Source organism: Apium graveolens, chromosome 4, assembly GCF_009905375.1.
Source record: "Apium graveolens cultivar Ventura chromosome 4, ASM990537v1, whole genome shotgun sequence".
In the NCBI taxonomy this organism is placed as follows: domain Eukaryota; kingdom Viridiplantae; phylum Streptophyta; class Magnoliopsida; order Apiales; family Apiaceae; genus Apium; species Apium graveolens.
This window is the reverse complement of record NC_133650.1, coordinates 254,584,190-254,602,001: the sequence shown is the minus strand read 5'-3', so window position 1 is coordinate 254,602,001 and position 17,812 is coordinate 254,584,190. Positions and strand designations below refer to the sequence as shown.

Here is a 17,812-nt window from a genome sequence, read left to right as displayed (position 1 = left end):
TGAATATTACTTGAATATTCCTCCGAGGACTTATGACTCCTTTTATTTTATTATCTGAATATTATTTGAATATTCATTCGAGGGTTTATGACTCAGTTTATATTATTTAATGAATATTTTTGAATATTCATTTGAGGATCTATGACTCCGATTATTGGCTGAGATTTGTTCTTTATTTTATTAAAGAATAAGGTATAAATAATCAAACTTATTTTCGATTATTCAAATAAAGATAGTACTTTCATATAAGTATATCTTTGGTTATTTAATACTCGTTTCAAGTATAAGTTTTAATACTTCTACTTCAATTATTTTTATAAAGATTATTCTTTATGGGACTATTATTTAAATAATAATATTCAGTCATTTTCTAAATATTCTGGGGACTGATTTACTTCATTAAATCAGCTTTACTCCAAACACTCTATAAAGTGTTTTCGAGTCTTCAAAATGATTTTTAAAAGTTAGAGCGGATCCCAAAACTCATTTTTATATTTAAGATCTTCCTTTTTAAGGGGATTTAAATACTCGCTCAAAACCTGAGGGATCCGGCTCTGTGGTGTATTTTATATTCGCAACACGGTTGCAGTTTTGGTAAATGAATTGATTACTTACCCAACGTTCGGGAAGTAAGTCCATCTATTGAGTCGGCATAAGAAACATGGGCTCAGTGGGCGTCCATGATAGTGTAAGTGGCTCAGTGGGAGTCCATCAAATGCATAAGTGGCTGAGTGGCAGTCCAGCATAAGGTCCTATTACGACCAGGGTGATGACCAGTGGGGAATTCGTCCATCTACTAGTAGAAAAGGTTACGTATGGGTATCTTTGCCTGATCAGCAAGATATCTGGTTTATGCCAAAATTCTTTTCCTTTCCAAACTTATTGGATATTGCAATTCTGTTCATACTTTACATGACAGAGGTTTTCAGGGAATGTATAAAGGAAGATGTATATGTGGATATATATATATATATCAGACTTAATGAAGTATGTCATAACTTCATTTCCTTTAATAATATTTTAAAGATTTAATCTATTCAAATCTTGTCTTGTAGTCTCATCTATGTGATGAACTGGTAAAAGCTCATTATACTTTGAACAGTGGTAGTTCAAGTAGCTTTATAAATGATATAAGTGTAGTCAAGTATTTGGTAACTTCATCTTTTAAACTTATATCTAATTAATAATTGTCTTATGTATGACAAAGATTTTCAGAAAAACGTTGAGACAAGGTTAGATATATGAGATCACCTTGCAACGATATTTTTTTTATACAGTTATACACTGGGACTTTGTGTATATTATGCATGGAAGAGGACTTCCAAGATTTTGAAAAGTATATATGTATATATATACTGAATATTTTGCGACTTCATCGCATTAAGATATCAACTTGGTTCATTTCTTTTGACCAAGACTTTCATGAGTACTAAGAGAAGGCTCATATACTATTAATCATTATACATATTATTTTGGTGGGCTTGCTGCTCACCCTTGCTTTCTTCTTTCATCACACAACAACAGATAGAAAGGATGAACAGGACCAAGCTCCCGATTCGCAAGCGATTAGGAGACGTTCCGCAGTTTTCTAGAAGCATTGATGCCGCCGTAGCTGAGGTAGGAATTACCAATAGGCTAGGCTTTCAACTTCTAATGTACCAGATTTATGTATAATTATGAATTGTAATAATGGCAAAGAAATGTAAATTTATTCAGAAAACCTTTTAAGGTGTATTGGCAGATAATTGTGGAATAAAATGACTTGTGGTTATTTTTGGATGTTCATCTCTGAGACTATAACGTATGTTGTGTGTGTTTATTGTGGGGTCACAGTACAGAGTAGTTGAGTAATTATTAAGATTGGGTGTTATTAAGGGAAATGGAACTCGTGACAACCCGGATCCCCGACCCCGGATTTGGGGGTGTTACAGAAATGGTATCAGAGCTAAGCGTTATAAACCTCAGAGATGATGTGACGTTAAGATAATAAGTTCACTAAGATAATAAGAACTCTTGCCAAGTTCATAGTCGGACTACCTAACGTAGTACTGACAGTTAAAACCCTTATGGGAACCCCTATAAATATCGTGATAGGAGCGTAGTTCGTTATCGTATATGGTAGCGGGACACCGAACCCTGAGGTTGAGGAGCAACAACGCGATGATGTTTTATTACTTATTGGAGATCGGATTGTGGATCCGATAGAGTGTCCTAATGCAGGACCGGATGATGTTGATATTGAGGATGTAGCGGTTGAGGATGTTGTCCTAGAAGGGATAGTTGTTGAGGAGGATCCCATGGAGGATCCTGACAAGATTGGATAAAGGACCACTGATGAATTGATGACCATGGTTAGGTCGACTACCAGAGGTAGGATTGGCCAGTCACTACCGGAGGTTCGTTCAAGTTTGTAAAGATAGTAGCCCCTTTAACGCGGCTTACTCGTGAGACTGAGAAGTTTGAATGGACAGAGAAATGCGAGAACAGCTTTCAAGAACTGAAGCAGAGGTTGGTGATGGCCCCTATGCTGGCGTTGCCGGATGGAAAAGGAGATTTTGTGAAGTGTAGTGACGCTTCGCACAAGGGCTTAGGGTGCGTGCTTATGCAGCACGGTAAGGTAATAGCGTACATGTCAAGACAATTAAGGAAATATGAAATTCGATATCCCCGCCCATGAGCTTAGGCTCGTGGCAATAGTTTTACCCTAAAGATTGGAGGCACTACTTGTATGGAGAGAAGTGCGAGAATTACCTCAGCCATAAGTGCTCTAGTACATTTTCACGTAGAAAGAGCTCAACATATGCCAGAGGAGGCAGTTAGAGCTAATCAAGAATAATGATTGGGAGATTCTTTATCATTCGGGGAAAGCCAATGGGGTGACTGATGCCCTTAGTAAAAAGGAGAGACTCAAGATGATAATGCCTTTGGGAGAGTTTATAAGAGATTTTGGAAATAGTAGTGAAGGTAACCGGAGCCGGTACCGAAAAGCTGTTTGAGATTGTAATAGAGACCGAATTATTGGAAAAGAGCATATTGTGCCAGAAAAAGTGATGAATGAAGGCAGAGAGTCAATGACTGGAGAAGAGATCCATACCGAGAAAGATGATAAGGGGATAGTGAGGTGTTCCTACAGAAATTGGGTTCCAAAAGTTCAAGAGCTTAAGGATGAGAACTTAGATGAGAGCCATAGTTTGAGGAATAAGATTTAGGGCAAACCCTGAATGTGATAGTCAGGGAGGTTGCCATCAAGAAAGAAAGAACCCATAACATAATAGGGTGGAAAACAAGGTTTTTAATGTATAAGATAACCCCGATTATGGGAGAAGGTTGAAACATTTCATACTAAGGAAACAGAAAGTCGAGTAAGGAAAGGAGATCCGAGACGGTACTCCTATACGGCAATTTATGGACCTGTCTAGACAGAACTTAGACTATTATCCCCAACCACCACCCTGAGGAAACAATGCGGTGAGAAATTCTTTCAGGACCTTTAAGTCGCTAAGCTCTCAGAGTTCCAAGGAACAAGCTGGCCCAGCCGAGGCAAGGGCCTGGCTAAAGGAAATAGAGGAATCATTTGAGATTCTAAATGATTGACGAACCCCAAAAGACTGTTTTTGTCACTTACCCTCCTAAGAGAGAGACCACCCGCTGGTGAAAGGCCAAGGAAGGCACAGAGCAAGAGATTATAATAAACCGATTTAAGTTCAGTCAATTGTTTTCAGGAAAGTACTTCCCAAGGTTATGGAGATAGTGTAAAAGCTTTAGAGCCAGAACAAAGGCGGACGAGTATGATGAATTATGAATCTAAGTTGTAAAAGTTGTCAAGATTCGTTCTGAGGACACGAATCCAGAATGACAGGATGTTTGAAATCAATGCTTATGTTGTGTTGGTTCATGAAATAATGATAAGAGAAAGGAAAATAAAAAGAAACTGAAGTGGAAAGGAATATAAAGGCAATGGAGTTTGAGGAATGATAAGGGAGTTGGGTATGAGGAAACCCTAAAGACTCGTAGCAATATAAATAGAAAAGTATGTAATCATCAGGATGAGGGTGATTCACCATGAGTTAAAGTTGATGATTGAAGGAACAAGAGATACATATATTTTATCCCCTGTAAGTTGGGAGGATTCGAGGAAACCTTGAAATAGTTCGAAGGATAAATAATGAGACGCGGATAGACTGAGGAGACAAGGAAGTAAGAAATTAGGAAAAATTGGATGAAGGAAGTGACCTTCAAGAATGTGAAGTGTAAGACCGGTGGCTCGATACCCAGAAAGGGAGACGCCAGGTATGAAAGATATCCCAACATTGAGGTAACTGTTGAGGTAAACAACAAAAGTAAATAAGGAATTATTAAGAAGAAGTTCACGTTGAACACGACCAATATCTTCTAGAACATCCTTGTTATTGTTACCAAATTAGGCAAGAAAAGCGGATAACCGTTGTTATCTTTTGGAGGCCATATTGATTGACCTCATTTGGAATACAGATGTTATTGTAAAATTAGGCATATACTATCGAGGTGGGAATGATTGAATAAGACACCCTTATCAGGGATATATGACTTGATTTATCCATGGAAGGATGCATGTACCTTTTTAAAGGTGAAATTAAGGATAGAACATCGGTAACTTAAAACGAATCCTAGGGGAATGCATACAAGTTGGCATTTCACCCTTAATAGGGATAGTATGAGTTTGACAGTATGAATTGGAAAGGATTAAGGTAATAACAACCTTTAAGAATCAGTGGAGAAATTTTTCAGAAGTATATAGACAATGATTCTGGTATTAATAAATGGTATCTTGATATGCCCTGTATCTAGGGAATACAGGAAGAACGATTCAAGGATAACCTTAGAGGTTTTACAAGGAGAAAGGTAATATTCAAAATTCTCAAGAATAGAAATATTGATAAAGGAAATATGACGTAATTATAATGATGCCAAGTGGGGCACGTGTTAAACCACGAGAAAGTATGGATCAAACCAGTAATGGTCGAAATTATTCAGGGAAATTAGGACTTAAGATAAAAGATGTTCTAAGTATGATTGAGAGTCAATCATGACAGTGATTAACCTCTAAAGACTGAGGCAATAACTTATGGAAAAATGCTGATATTGTTTTTTACTCATCAGATTTTAAGGAAAACATCTTCACATAAGCTGTGATTGAAATGAGGTAGAAAATTTATTTGGAGGTGGTTAAAATGACATTGACTGTAGGGAAATTTTACTATCAGGAAAGGCCAAAGAGGTGGCCGACACTTTAAAGGTAAGAGGATAATTATAGGCGCTTGTGCCAAAGGAATACAGTGATGATGGTTGAAGCCGTAAAGGTTGTATTATGGTTTGGAAGATTGACATTCCTTCTGATGACTGTGCAATACCCAACCGTAATAGTAGTTGGTAAAGGTTTAATTCGTGTAATCGCCATGAACGGGCTATCTATCTTAGAAGGTCCTATCTTGAGAATAATCCAGGACCATATTTCAAAAAGGACTAAATGAACCTTTGAGTTAAGTCTTCAATTGAAGGCATACGATTAAGAATGGTATTAACCTGCTATCGTTGCTTTGATTGAAACTCTTCTGCAATTTTATCTGCTTCATGTCATGAATGTATGTCAGGATCAGGAGTGTTCTTCATGAATCAGGAATGGTGATTATGTTACCTCCTTAAAAGGATTTGATACGACATGTATGGACTCCGTATGGTTAGATATTAAGATTTCATAGAAAATGAATGACGACAGTAAGTCAGTGGTGGACCATAGTAGTGCAGCAATGATTCTGCGAGTAATGAGTCGATTACAACCATGAGAGTTGTATTGGAATGGATGTTGAGATTAAGTACCACTAATCGGGTCATGGTGATGTATAAGTTTTCATTGAATAGACTAATTAGGTAGATTATTTACCTATTGAATATTTATTCCTCCTTATCAATTGAGGGTTGTATGACTATACGAGGAAGGTTGCGATGCAAGCATAGAATTCAAGTAACGATGATGTCTAGAATGAGATCCCAGATTCGATTTTCGATGTCGAGGGAGTTTCAAAGGTGATTGTGTATAAGCTCGAGGAAGAGCATGGGTCCATAGAATGATGGACGGAATAGCGAAAATATTTAGGCATGGGAAATACGAGGCTATAATGCTTAATGTTGATTTATATACGTATATGAATTGTTCTCCTATGACAAACCTCTATAGTTCAGAGGTAGGTTCCAAGCCAGATATTTTGTGGCAGTATATTTTTTTTCACATATACAGTTCTCTTCAATTCGTTCTTTTCTCTTCTTTTCATTTCATGTAAGCTGAGAAGAACAACCCTTCCAGAAAGGGGAGGTATTGCCGAATGACTATCTATCTGTGTGATAGAAGCCTAGTAGGATACCAGCTATTATTTAATCGCTTGTCAAGTACTAAAGGCTGGCCACCTTCTGTACTAACTAAGCGATATAACAAGTGTTCATGATCATAGTGATCTCTCAACAAATTCCTTTACTTCTATTTGATTGATCAAATTTTGGAAAATAGAAACAACTGAAAAAGGAGTAATAAAGTGGTGGTAGTATGCGGAATGGGAACACATTCGTGATACTAAGGTTGACGTGGTTATTAAAAGGTTATAGAACGCTAATGAGCAAAAGTATAACCAGTATAATATTAGGAACGGAAGGTAGTAGCGATTACGAACTGGAAAAGAATGGGTATTGAGAAGCAAAAGTTCTAATGATAAAAGCTATAATGAGAGTCTGTGCAATAGACTTGAAAGAATTTGGAATGATCACTTAATTCGGATTGAGTTATCTTACGACAATAGATCATATGTCATTATCGAGATGTCGCCTTATGAGATCCTTGAGGGAAGACAATATCGATCTCCCTTACGTTAGGATGAAGTTGTAGAGCGCAAGATGCTCGGACCCGCAGTAGTCCAAAGGACCAAGGATATGATAGATCTAATCAGAGGACGGCTGGTAGTAGCCCAAGATGGACATGATAAGTATGTTGATTTGACATGAAAGGATAAAGAGTATGAAATAGGGGACCTAGTAATGTTATAGGTATCCCTTGGAAAGGATTGATGAGGTTCGGAAAGAAAGGAAAGCTAAGTCTATAATTTGTTGGACCCTTGGATATATTAAGACGTTTGGGAAGTTAGCATATGAGCTAGCCCTAACCCCGAACATGTAGCAAGTTCATAACGTGTTCCACGTATCAATGTTAAGGAAGTGTAATTCGGATGCCAGTCAAATAGGGGCATATGAGCGCATAGATATGCAACCCGACGTAACCTATATGGAGCAACCAGGAAGGGTTATAGAGTGAAAATGAACAAGTGCTTAGGAGAAGGATTATCAAACTAGGCAGAGTTTGGTGGTAGAACCACAATGTGGAAAATTGACTCGAGAGTTAGAAAGTGTAATGCTAAGAAAGTATCCCCATTTGTTTTCTATCTGATTCCGGGACGGAATCCTTTTAAGGAGGGGAGACTATAATAACCCCAATTTTTGAGAAATTTTGAAACCCTTATGAATAGTATTTTTGCTGAACGAGAAAACTTTTCATGCCACGCTATGTAGGGGTTCTGTTATTGATCTTATGGGATATTATTAGTACTCTATGTGGTATATAAGTGTATGTAAAGATCGTCAGAATCCAATTCCGAACACTTTGATTTTTCCCAGAAATCCACAAGATACGGAGAGAATTGAGTATAAGGTAACAGGATAAAAAGGATTGAAATTAAAGGATTATAGGAGAGGATCATAAAAGGAATATAATATATTGAGAAAGGTTAAGGGAACCTAAGTAATAAGATCCCGGGTATGATCCCTCAAACGATAAACGAGAACGAAAGATAAGCGAACCGTAAAACAAATAAGTGACCAAGAGACAAGCTTGTACAAGAAGCCAGGGATTGTGACATCATCAAACCACAAGGTGTGGACAAGTGGGAGCATTATGACATGTGCAAGGTGACACAAGCATGACATAGAAGGGAAGGAAGTGTGGTTGAATTATAACCACACAAAATCAAGGTTAATTAAGTCATTAACCAAAAACAACACAAAAATCAACCAACCAAGCAAATCATTTCATTTTCATCAAACAAAACACAAAAATCTCTTTCTTCCCAAGCTAGCTCTCGGCCCATTTCTTAAAATTTGAAGATCCAAGCTCCACCACTTACTATTTAGCAAGGTAATTATCTAAGCTTCCCCATGGATAGTTACATACTTCCTATAAGTTTAAGCTTCTAATTCAAAGCCAATCTTTTTCTATAAATCAAGGAAGAAGATGGTGAATAGTAACCTTCAAGAAATAACTTTAGTTTTCTTGAATTTTTATGAAAGATTAAGGTTATACAAGAAAGGATCAAGGTTCTTTAGGCATTCAAAGCTCTTGTGTTGTGTTAAAAAGCTTCAAGGAAGGTATAATCTCTTAACCAAGCTTTTTTATTGAATGTTAAGAGCATAATATGAGTATTTTAGTTCATGAGAGGCTTGATGGTTGTGTATGTAGAGATTAGTGAGTTTTGGGATGTTGTTGGATTGGTAAATGTTGTTTTGATTAAAAGAACTTAAGTATGGTTAAAGTTAAGCTTAGGCATAAGTATGAATGTTAAACTTGAATTGGTTGGGGCTGTTATGATGTGGTTTGGATGGATGTTGGTTGTATGATTGATTTGAGGTTGAATTGTGATGGTTTTTGAATGGTTTAAATTTGGGAAATCGCGTAAACATAGCCGTCGTAACGTTCGATTTTCTTTAGACTGTTTTTGTGCATAACATTAGGACCCGAGAACCCCCTTCTAGATTATGACCATTGCCATGTTTAGATAGCTCATGTTACGAGCTTCATTTTGATATGTAGTTCGTTCGATTCCGATGCACGGTTTAGGAGAAACGACCGTTTCAAGTAACGGCGTTTCGCGAACGAAACATTTCCCCTCGCCTTACTTTGAAACATAGGTTAAAGACCAAAAAGGGTTAATTAATGTATGAAACAATTATGGTAAGAGTTTTAGGCAGTTGGTAAGACACTCGCGAAGGAATCGCCTTAAAATTCGTAATGGTTAATTTATTAAAAATGGTGGAGCCGAGGGTACTCGAGTGACTTAAGAAAATCAGTAAGCGCAAAACAAGCGTTAGAGTCTAAGTTAGTTAAAGTATAGATTTACAAGTGACTTTGGTTTAATTCCAACTTACTTGTTGTTTATAGGTTACCAGACTCGTCCCGAGCCATTCGTAACCCCCAGTCGCTCAGGCAAGTTTTTCTACCCGTTATACTATTGTTGTGATGTATATGTGTATATGCATTATCTTGCGATAGATGCATGTTGGTTAATTAGCAAATGTTGTTATATATTGAAGCATGCTGCTATGGTATATATATATGCATGCCTGTTTCGTATTCTTTCCATATACAATTGTTGATAATACCTATGCTAGAGGATAGCGGTAATTTGCATATACCCTTAGTACAGGGACCCAAAGGTGAAAATATTTTCTAAAACCGGGAGTCGAGGATCCCGAGGAGATTTTGTATATATGGATATAAATATATATATATATATACTTATATATATATATATATGGTCATAGTTTTCAAAACTATTAATCGAATAAGGTTTATTCGATAACTTTAACTTTATTTTATTATTGAATATTATTTCGAATATTATTCGAAGGCGTATGACTCCTTTATATTAAATGAATATTATTTGAATATTCAATTGAGGATGTATGACTCACTTTATTTTATTTAATGAATATTACTTTAATATTCCTCCGAGGACTTATGACTCCTTTTATTTTATTATCTGAATATTATTTGAATATTCATTCGAGGGCTTATGACTCAGTTTATATTATTTAATGAATATTTTTGAATATTCATTTGAGGATCTATGACTCCGATTATTGGCTGAGATTTGTTCTTTATTTTATTAAAGAATAAGGTATAAATAATCAAACTTATTTTCGATTATTCAAATAAAGATAGTACTTTCATATAAGTATATCTTTGGTTATTTAATACTCGTTTCAAGTATAAGTTTTAATACTTCTACTTCAATTATTTTTATAAAGATTATTCTTTATGGGACTATTATTTAAATAATAATATTCAGTCATTTTCTAAATATTCTGGGGACTGATTTACTTCATTAAATCAGCTTTACTCCAAACACTCTATAAAGTGTTTTCGAGTCTTCAAAATGATTTTTAAAAGTTAGAGCGGATCCCAAAACTCATTTTTATATTTAAGATCTTCCTTTTTAAGGTGATTTAAATACTCGCTCAAAACCTGAGGGATCCGGCTCTGTGGTGTATTTTATATTCGCAACACGGTTGCAGTTTTGGTAAATGAATTGATTACTTACCCAACGTTCGGGAAGTAAGTCCATCTATTGAGTCGGCATAAGCAACATGGGCTCAGTGGGCGTCCATGATAGTGTAAGTGGCTCAGTGGGAGTCTATCACATGCATAAGTGGCTGAGTGGCAGTCCAGCATAAGGTCCTATTACGACCAGGGTGATGACCAGTGGGGAATTCGTCCATCTACTAGTAGAAAAGGTTACTTATGGGTATCTTTGCCTGATCAGCAAGATATCTGGTTTATGCCAAAATTCTTTTCCTTTCCAAACTTATTGGATATTGCAATTATGTTCATACTTTACATGACAGAGGTTTTCAGGAAATGTATAAAGGAAGATGTATATGTGGATATATATATATATATATATCAGACTTAATGAAGTATGTCATAACTTCATTTCCTTTAATAATATTTTAAAGATTTAATCTATTCAAATCTTGTCTTGTAGTCTCATCTATGTGATGAACTGGTAAAAGCTCATTATACTTTGAACAGTGGTAGTTCAAGTAGCTTTATAAATGATATAAGTGTAGTCAAGTATTTGGTAACTTCATCTTTTAAACTTATATCTAATTAATAATTGTCTTATGTATGACAAAGATTTTTAGAAAAACGTTGAGACAAGGTTAGATATATGAGATCACCTTGCAACGATATTTTTTTTATACAGTTATACACTGTGACTCTGTGTATATTATGCATGGAAGAGGACTTCCAAGATTTTGAAAAGTATATATGTATATATATATACTGAATATTTTGCGACTTCATCGCATTAAGATATCAACTTGGTTCATTTCTTTTGACCAAGACTTTCATGAGTACTAAGAGAAGGCTCATATACTATTAATCATTATACATATTATTTTGGTGGGCTTGCTGCTCACCCTTGCTTTCTTCTTTCATCACACAACAACAGATAGAAAGGATGAACAGGACCAAGCTCCCGATTCGCAAGCGATTAGGAGACGTTCCGCAGTTTTCTAGAAGCATTGATGCCGCCGTAGCTGAGGTAGGAACTACCAATAGGCTAGGCTTTCAACTTCTAATGTACCAGATTTATGTATAATTATGAATTGTAATAATGGCAAAGAAATGTAAATTTATTCAGAAAACCTTTTAAGGTGTATTGGCAGATAATTGTGGAATAAAATGACTTGTGGTTATTTTGGATGTTCATCTCTGAGACTATAACGTATGGTGTGTGTGTTTATTGTGGGGTCACAGTACAGAGTAGTTGAGTAATTATTAAGATTGGGTGTTATTAAGGGAAATGGAACTCGTGACAACCCGGATCCCCGACCCCGGATTTGGGGGTGTTACATAGCATGATGACCTACAAGCTACTAATAGTAAAACTAGAACCTAAACTAGATAGATTAGCTTGGAAACCTAGGAAGCTAGCCAAGATACGCATAGATTTACTAGTACTAGAATATATACAAAATCATATAACAAAAGCTTACATAAGAAGCATTTCAAGAAGCAAGAAAATCTCTCTCACTCTCTACCCCCCCATACTTCTTTCATTCGGCTTCTTCAAGAAACATGGAGAATTCAAAACTCAAACACCCACTTCTATCCATGGAAAAAATACACCATTAATTCCCAAGATTCATAAATTTTTGAGCTCATTTTATTGAGGTTTGATGGGTGAAATAAATTCAAGAAAAGTGATAATGAATAGTATGAATAGTAACTTTTCTTTGGTTTCCTGATTTTAATGGCTGATTTAGGTTTCAAAAACCCAATCAAGTATCCCCAAGACTCCACCATCATCAAGAACACATCTCAACCTTTCAAGAAAGGTATAAATCTTTGACCAATCTTTATTTAAGGTTTAAGTTTCAAGAACTTTTGAAATCCTAGTTATAAACTTAATTTTAGAGGTTGATTTGTTGTAATCTTGATGTTTAGTTAATTAGTTCTAAGGTTGATGATTTTTGCCTCAAGAACATGATGTTCTTGAGAGGAATTAGTGTTGGGATGATGATTTAATGATTTTTGATGGTGGTATAATGATTTAAGACGAAGACGAAACTCGGATCGTAATCGTAACCTCGTTAAAACAAACAAAACTCAATATTAAGTTTCTGCAAAAGTTCCCGAATGTATAAACTGTAGTTTCTTGAAAAGTAACACTCGATTATGATAGAAAATGTTATAAGGATCGTTTAGGCGCTTGAATCGCTTGATTCGGATTTACGGATCAAAAGTTATGACCGTTTTAGTAAAAGTGACTTACGAGACAAAATCTGCTACAAATTACGAATTTTGGAAATAGAAATGATCAACTTAAAAATATTCAAAGATCATGAAATTTTTACAGAGAGTAATAAATAGATTCCATTAACTTTATAAAAATATCGGAACTGAGACCGCGCGATTAGAAAACCGTTAGAAATCATAAGCGGAGCTGACGATGGAAATGTAAACGGACATAAAGGATTTCAAAAAGAAACCGACCGTGACATGAAGGACTACTTAAATGAATAATAAGAGTAAAAGAGTTGCGAGAATGATTAATAAGTAGCGCGTCCTTTTTTTTTTTACTATATGAAATCCACACATATGTACGAGTCACCATAAATAAGAGCGGTATCTAACGAAACGATATATGTTTATGCTTATAGATTCCTGAGCGGACCCTAGAGCATCCTCCACCTCGAAGTACCCAGGCAAGTTTACGAACCCAACTCCATATACTGTTGTGTTGTGAAAGGATTGTTTTACTATCTTTTGCCTAAATTCCATGCTTGCCATGATACTAAGTATTTGAGTTTTCGCATAAATAGCGATTGTGTTATGATGTATATATGTCGAAGAATATTTTAATGCCACCATGAGCGTGATGTATGATTATAAGATCGAGAGTCAGTCGGAGTTTTAAAACTAAAACACGGGAATCATTCCGGAGATGTTTTGGACCATTAAAAGTCCGTATTTATTTTATTCCAAGGGACTCGATGTCCACTTCGAAGTATTAAATACCTCGAATTTATTTAAAATGATTTTCAAAGATCGTATTCCCTCAACTATATTGTATTATTCGAATAATGAATATTATTTCAGTTATTCATTTAATATAAGAGGAGTATTCTCCAACGATTATTATTTCAAACTCAATTAAGTATATTATTAAGGATTACTTTAATTATTCCAACATAAATTAGTTGAGGAATATTTTTTCAAATATTATTTTAAAATGTAATTATTCAAGGTTTAATTAATTAATAATTATTATTTAATTATTAAATATTTGTAAATTATTTAATATGATTTAAAAATCATAAAACATATTTTAAAATACTTTATGAGTTTCAGAAAGTCATTCGAATACTTTCAGATCGTCAAAGAATATTATCTCGGTATATTTTAAATATTTTGAATATAGTTTCAAAAGAAACTCCCCCTTGTATATTTATCTGTTGACAACGGTCAACTCACATTATCTTGGTACTTCCTCCGAAAATTCTCGGAAGTACATATATATACATACAAATCAAAGTATACCTATCAACAAGAAATATGTTTGGGGAACAATATAAGTTCCAAATATATGATGGGATTCTTATAAGGACAAGGAGAGGTAGACTCCAGTACTTCGTGGACTGGGGAGACTACCAATTTACTATCATATGAGAAGGTATCTTATATATTGATGAACATGTGGAGTATGCATACCTGAGAGGGATGGACGCAAAACTGTGTCTTGAGAGGGATAGATGTGAAGTGTGTACTTGAGAGGGATGGACACAAAAAGGCCCAAATGCGGTCAGGGTGATAACTGATGACAAAAGGGAATCATCCTTCTACTACTAGAAAAGGTTACTATTACCGTTATACGACTGATCATCATATCTCGGGGGCTCCAGTGAATGTCCTAAATTCTTCCAATTGGAATTGTGATGCAATACCGTAACCCAAGCCTAGGTGCTGGGTTTACCATTAAGGTATTCGCAGGATAATAAGTCTACAAAAGAATTGTTTTCAAAAGAAGGTGTGTATCACTGAGGAAAAACTATTTTTGAATAAACATATCTATCGTATATGGAATTATACATGAATTTATTTTACAGTCTTTTCATACTGTACATTATTATGCTGGGCATTATAGCTCACACTTGTTTCTTAAATTAACACAACACAACAGTGAATCAAGATGCCTATCATGAAACTCACGGCCAGAAAATGGGTAGGAAATAGTCAGCTGTTCTGTAGGATGTTTGGTACTGTACCTCAGGTAGACCGAATAAGCTGGATTGGTTTTCAGTTATTTTTAGTCCGGCTTATTTACAAGTATGACTTATGTAAGATAATAAATAAGAAACGTATATTTGGCTGATGGACTACACTTACTTAAAGGTTATTTCCGCGATAAGACTTAATCAATTTTAGGATTGTAATAATCATCACCTTGTGGATTGATATACTCTAGTAATGAATGGTTCGTTTTCAAGACAATAACCTATAAGTGTGTTGATAAGTGGCATTTTATACCACTTAGAATGTCTTAAAATGGCTTAAATTGGTGTCTTGAAATCAAGTATTTTGTGTATTTGATGTGTTTTTCTAGTGTTTATGCATTTCAGGGTATTAGTTGCATTTCGGGGGAGGAATCATCAAGAATAAGCCTTGGCATGTGTTCACCATTGCGAGAGGAAAGAAACGGGCAGATTACGGCGAAGAAACGGAGCAAAATCAGATTTTTTCCAGTAGAGGTCTGAGCGCCCGCTCAGCATTGCTGAGCGGCCGCACAGCAAGCTGAGCGCCCGCTCAGCTATGCTGAGCGGCCGCGCAGGGTCGGGGAAAAAAATATATTATTTCAGGACTTCTGCTTCTATTTGGTTTCCACTTCTATGTAATCTGAGTTTTATGGGACTATTATATAAGTAGATTTGAGACGTTTTCACAAGTGTGGATTGAAGAAGATTGTGTTTTTACGCAAGGAGCGAAGGAGATAAGGAAGAAGACCGATTTAGCACACCGCAACGAAGAGGAAGCATATTTTCTTGTGATTCTTGTTTCGTTGTAACGTTGGATGCTAGTTTTCTTACTTTGAACTTATTTACTCTTGTGACGTACTCTATTTTAATATAATTAGTTTAGTTATTATTTTCTTGTGTTTGTTTATCATGATTTCATATGAACCCATGATGACGATAAGTGCTATTATGGGCTAATCGTGATCATGGGGTTGCAACGGATTTATTATGGAATTCTTTAGTTAATTATTTAATACTTTAGTGTGTGATGATTGTATGATATCTAGTATTGGTTGTGCGTATTCGTCTTATGTGCGTCGCGAACATATAAGATAGGGTGTTAATCTCTTGTGAAGCGACAGTGGATCTTGAGATTTAGAACTTGCCATGCTAGCATAGGTTCATGTATGTTGTGCATGATTAGTGGGTAACTCTAACAGTTTTATTTGCCCTATGTAATCAAAAGGAATAACTTGTGCTTAAATCGTTGTGTTGTCAATTTCTGTAGACATATAGGAACTCAACATAATTGATGACTATTCAACTTCTATCTTAATTGTGGATGCTTGGTAGAATGGTATTAGTACAATGAAAGTTGGCTTTTATCAGTTTCGTGTTATTCGATTAATATCATCACTGTCACATGCTAAAGGTAATAACAATGGCTATTGAAGGAAGTAATAATGAAGTTGTGATCTCATGAGTGTTTTATTATTGATAATTTGAAGTGTTAAGTAAGTGATTAATTAAGTAGTTAATTATAGTTAATATTTAATCAACAATCTTAAGTGTTAGTGTCTTAATATTGAGAAGTAATCATACTTTGGTGAGTGAGTTTAATTAGACAATAATTTAGTCTGAGTCTCTGTGGGAACGAACTAGAAAGTATTCTATATTACTTGCGAACGCGTATACTTGCGTGAATATTAGTGCGTGATTTCGCCCTAACAAGTTTTTGGCGCCGCTGCCGGGGACTCGGCGTATTTGTTTAGTTTATGTACTTACCATCATTGGTCATTAGGACTCAGTGATTAGGATGTAGTAGTTACTTATTGTTTCCGATTATGTTTCAGGTACTTTAGCAAGCGTTTATGCAAACTCGTTCTCGTGATCGAAAGAGGACTTTAGATACAGCTGAGGAGACATACGAAGTTCTTGATATTACGGAGAAGTTAGATTTTGAGGATTCGGATTCAGGAACTGAGTGGAAAGAACCAGTAAACATGGGAGATCGTATTGTTCAAGCTGATCCATCTCTTATGGATTGTTCTCGGCCTAAAATTGATGACATTCAGTCAAGCATCCTTCATCCGGCTATTCAAGCTAACACCTTTGAAATCAAGTCGGGCACTATTCAGATGGTGCAGAATTCTGTTTCTTTTGGAGGAGCGGCAACTGAAGACCCCAACATGCACATAAGGAATTTTGTCGAGATCTGCAGCACTTTTAAGTATAATGGCGTGACTGATGAGGCTATCAAGTTGAGGCTTTTCCCATTCTCACTGAGGGACAAGGCTAAAGACTGGTTACATTCTGAACCAGCTGGGTCCATCACTACGTGGCAAGATCTTGCGCAAAAGTTTCTGGTGAAGTTTTATCCGATGGCAAAGACTGCTGCTATGAGGAGTGCTCTTACTCAGTTTGCGCAGCAACCTACTGAATCTATGTGCGAGGCTTGGGAACATTACAAGGAAATGTTGAGAAAATGTCCACATCATGGAATGCCGGATTGGATGGTGATCACTGGTTTCTATAATGGTTTGGGGGCCCAATCTCGGCCCATGCTCAATGCAGCAGCTGGAGGCGCCTTATGGGCTAAAAGCTATACTGAGGCGTATAATCTTATAGAGACGATGGCTGCAAATGAGCATCAAAACCCAACTCAGAGGATGACGTCAGGCAAGGTAGCAGGTATTCTGGAAGTTGATGCAGCCACCGCTATTGCAGCCCAGCTCCAAGCGCTATCAATGAAGGTTGATTCTTTGGCTACATATGGAGTTAATCAAATAGCTATGATTTGTGAGCTTTATGCAGGTTCTCATGCTACGGATCAGTATTCTCTGGTCAACGAATCTGTTCAGTATGTGAATAATTATCAGCGACAACAGCAGCCTGTGCCAGCGACCTATCATCCTAACAACAGAAATCATCCAAATTTCAGCTGGGGGAATAATCAGAATGCTATTCAGCCACCATATCAGCAAGGAGTGAGTAAACAGTTTAACCCACCTGGATTCCAGCAACCACAGTAATATGCTACAAGGCAATCATATCCTCAACAGGGAAGTATGGCTGCACCTACTAGTGCTGATTTTGAGGAACTTAAGCTGTTATGCAAGAGTCAGGCGGTTTCTATCAAGACCTTAAAAAATCAAATCGGTCAATTAGCCAATGCAGTGCTCAATCGTCAACCTGGCACTCTTCCCAGTGACACGGA

At 36.1% G+C, this 17,812-nt stretch overlaps 1 non-coding gene across 1 annotated transcript; it reads right to left on the bottom strand.

Moving 5' to 3' along the window:
- Window positions 1–16,991: 16,991 nt before the first annotated feature.
- LOC141722168 (small nucleolar RNA R71) lies at window positions 16,992–17,098 on the bottom strand. The gene has a single exon (XR_012575194.1). It is a non-coding gene; the product is annotated as a small nucleolar RNA R71 (small nucleolar RNA).
- Between the last annotated feature and the right edge of the window lie 714 nt (window positions 17,099–17,812).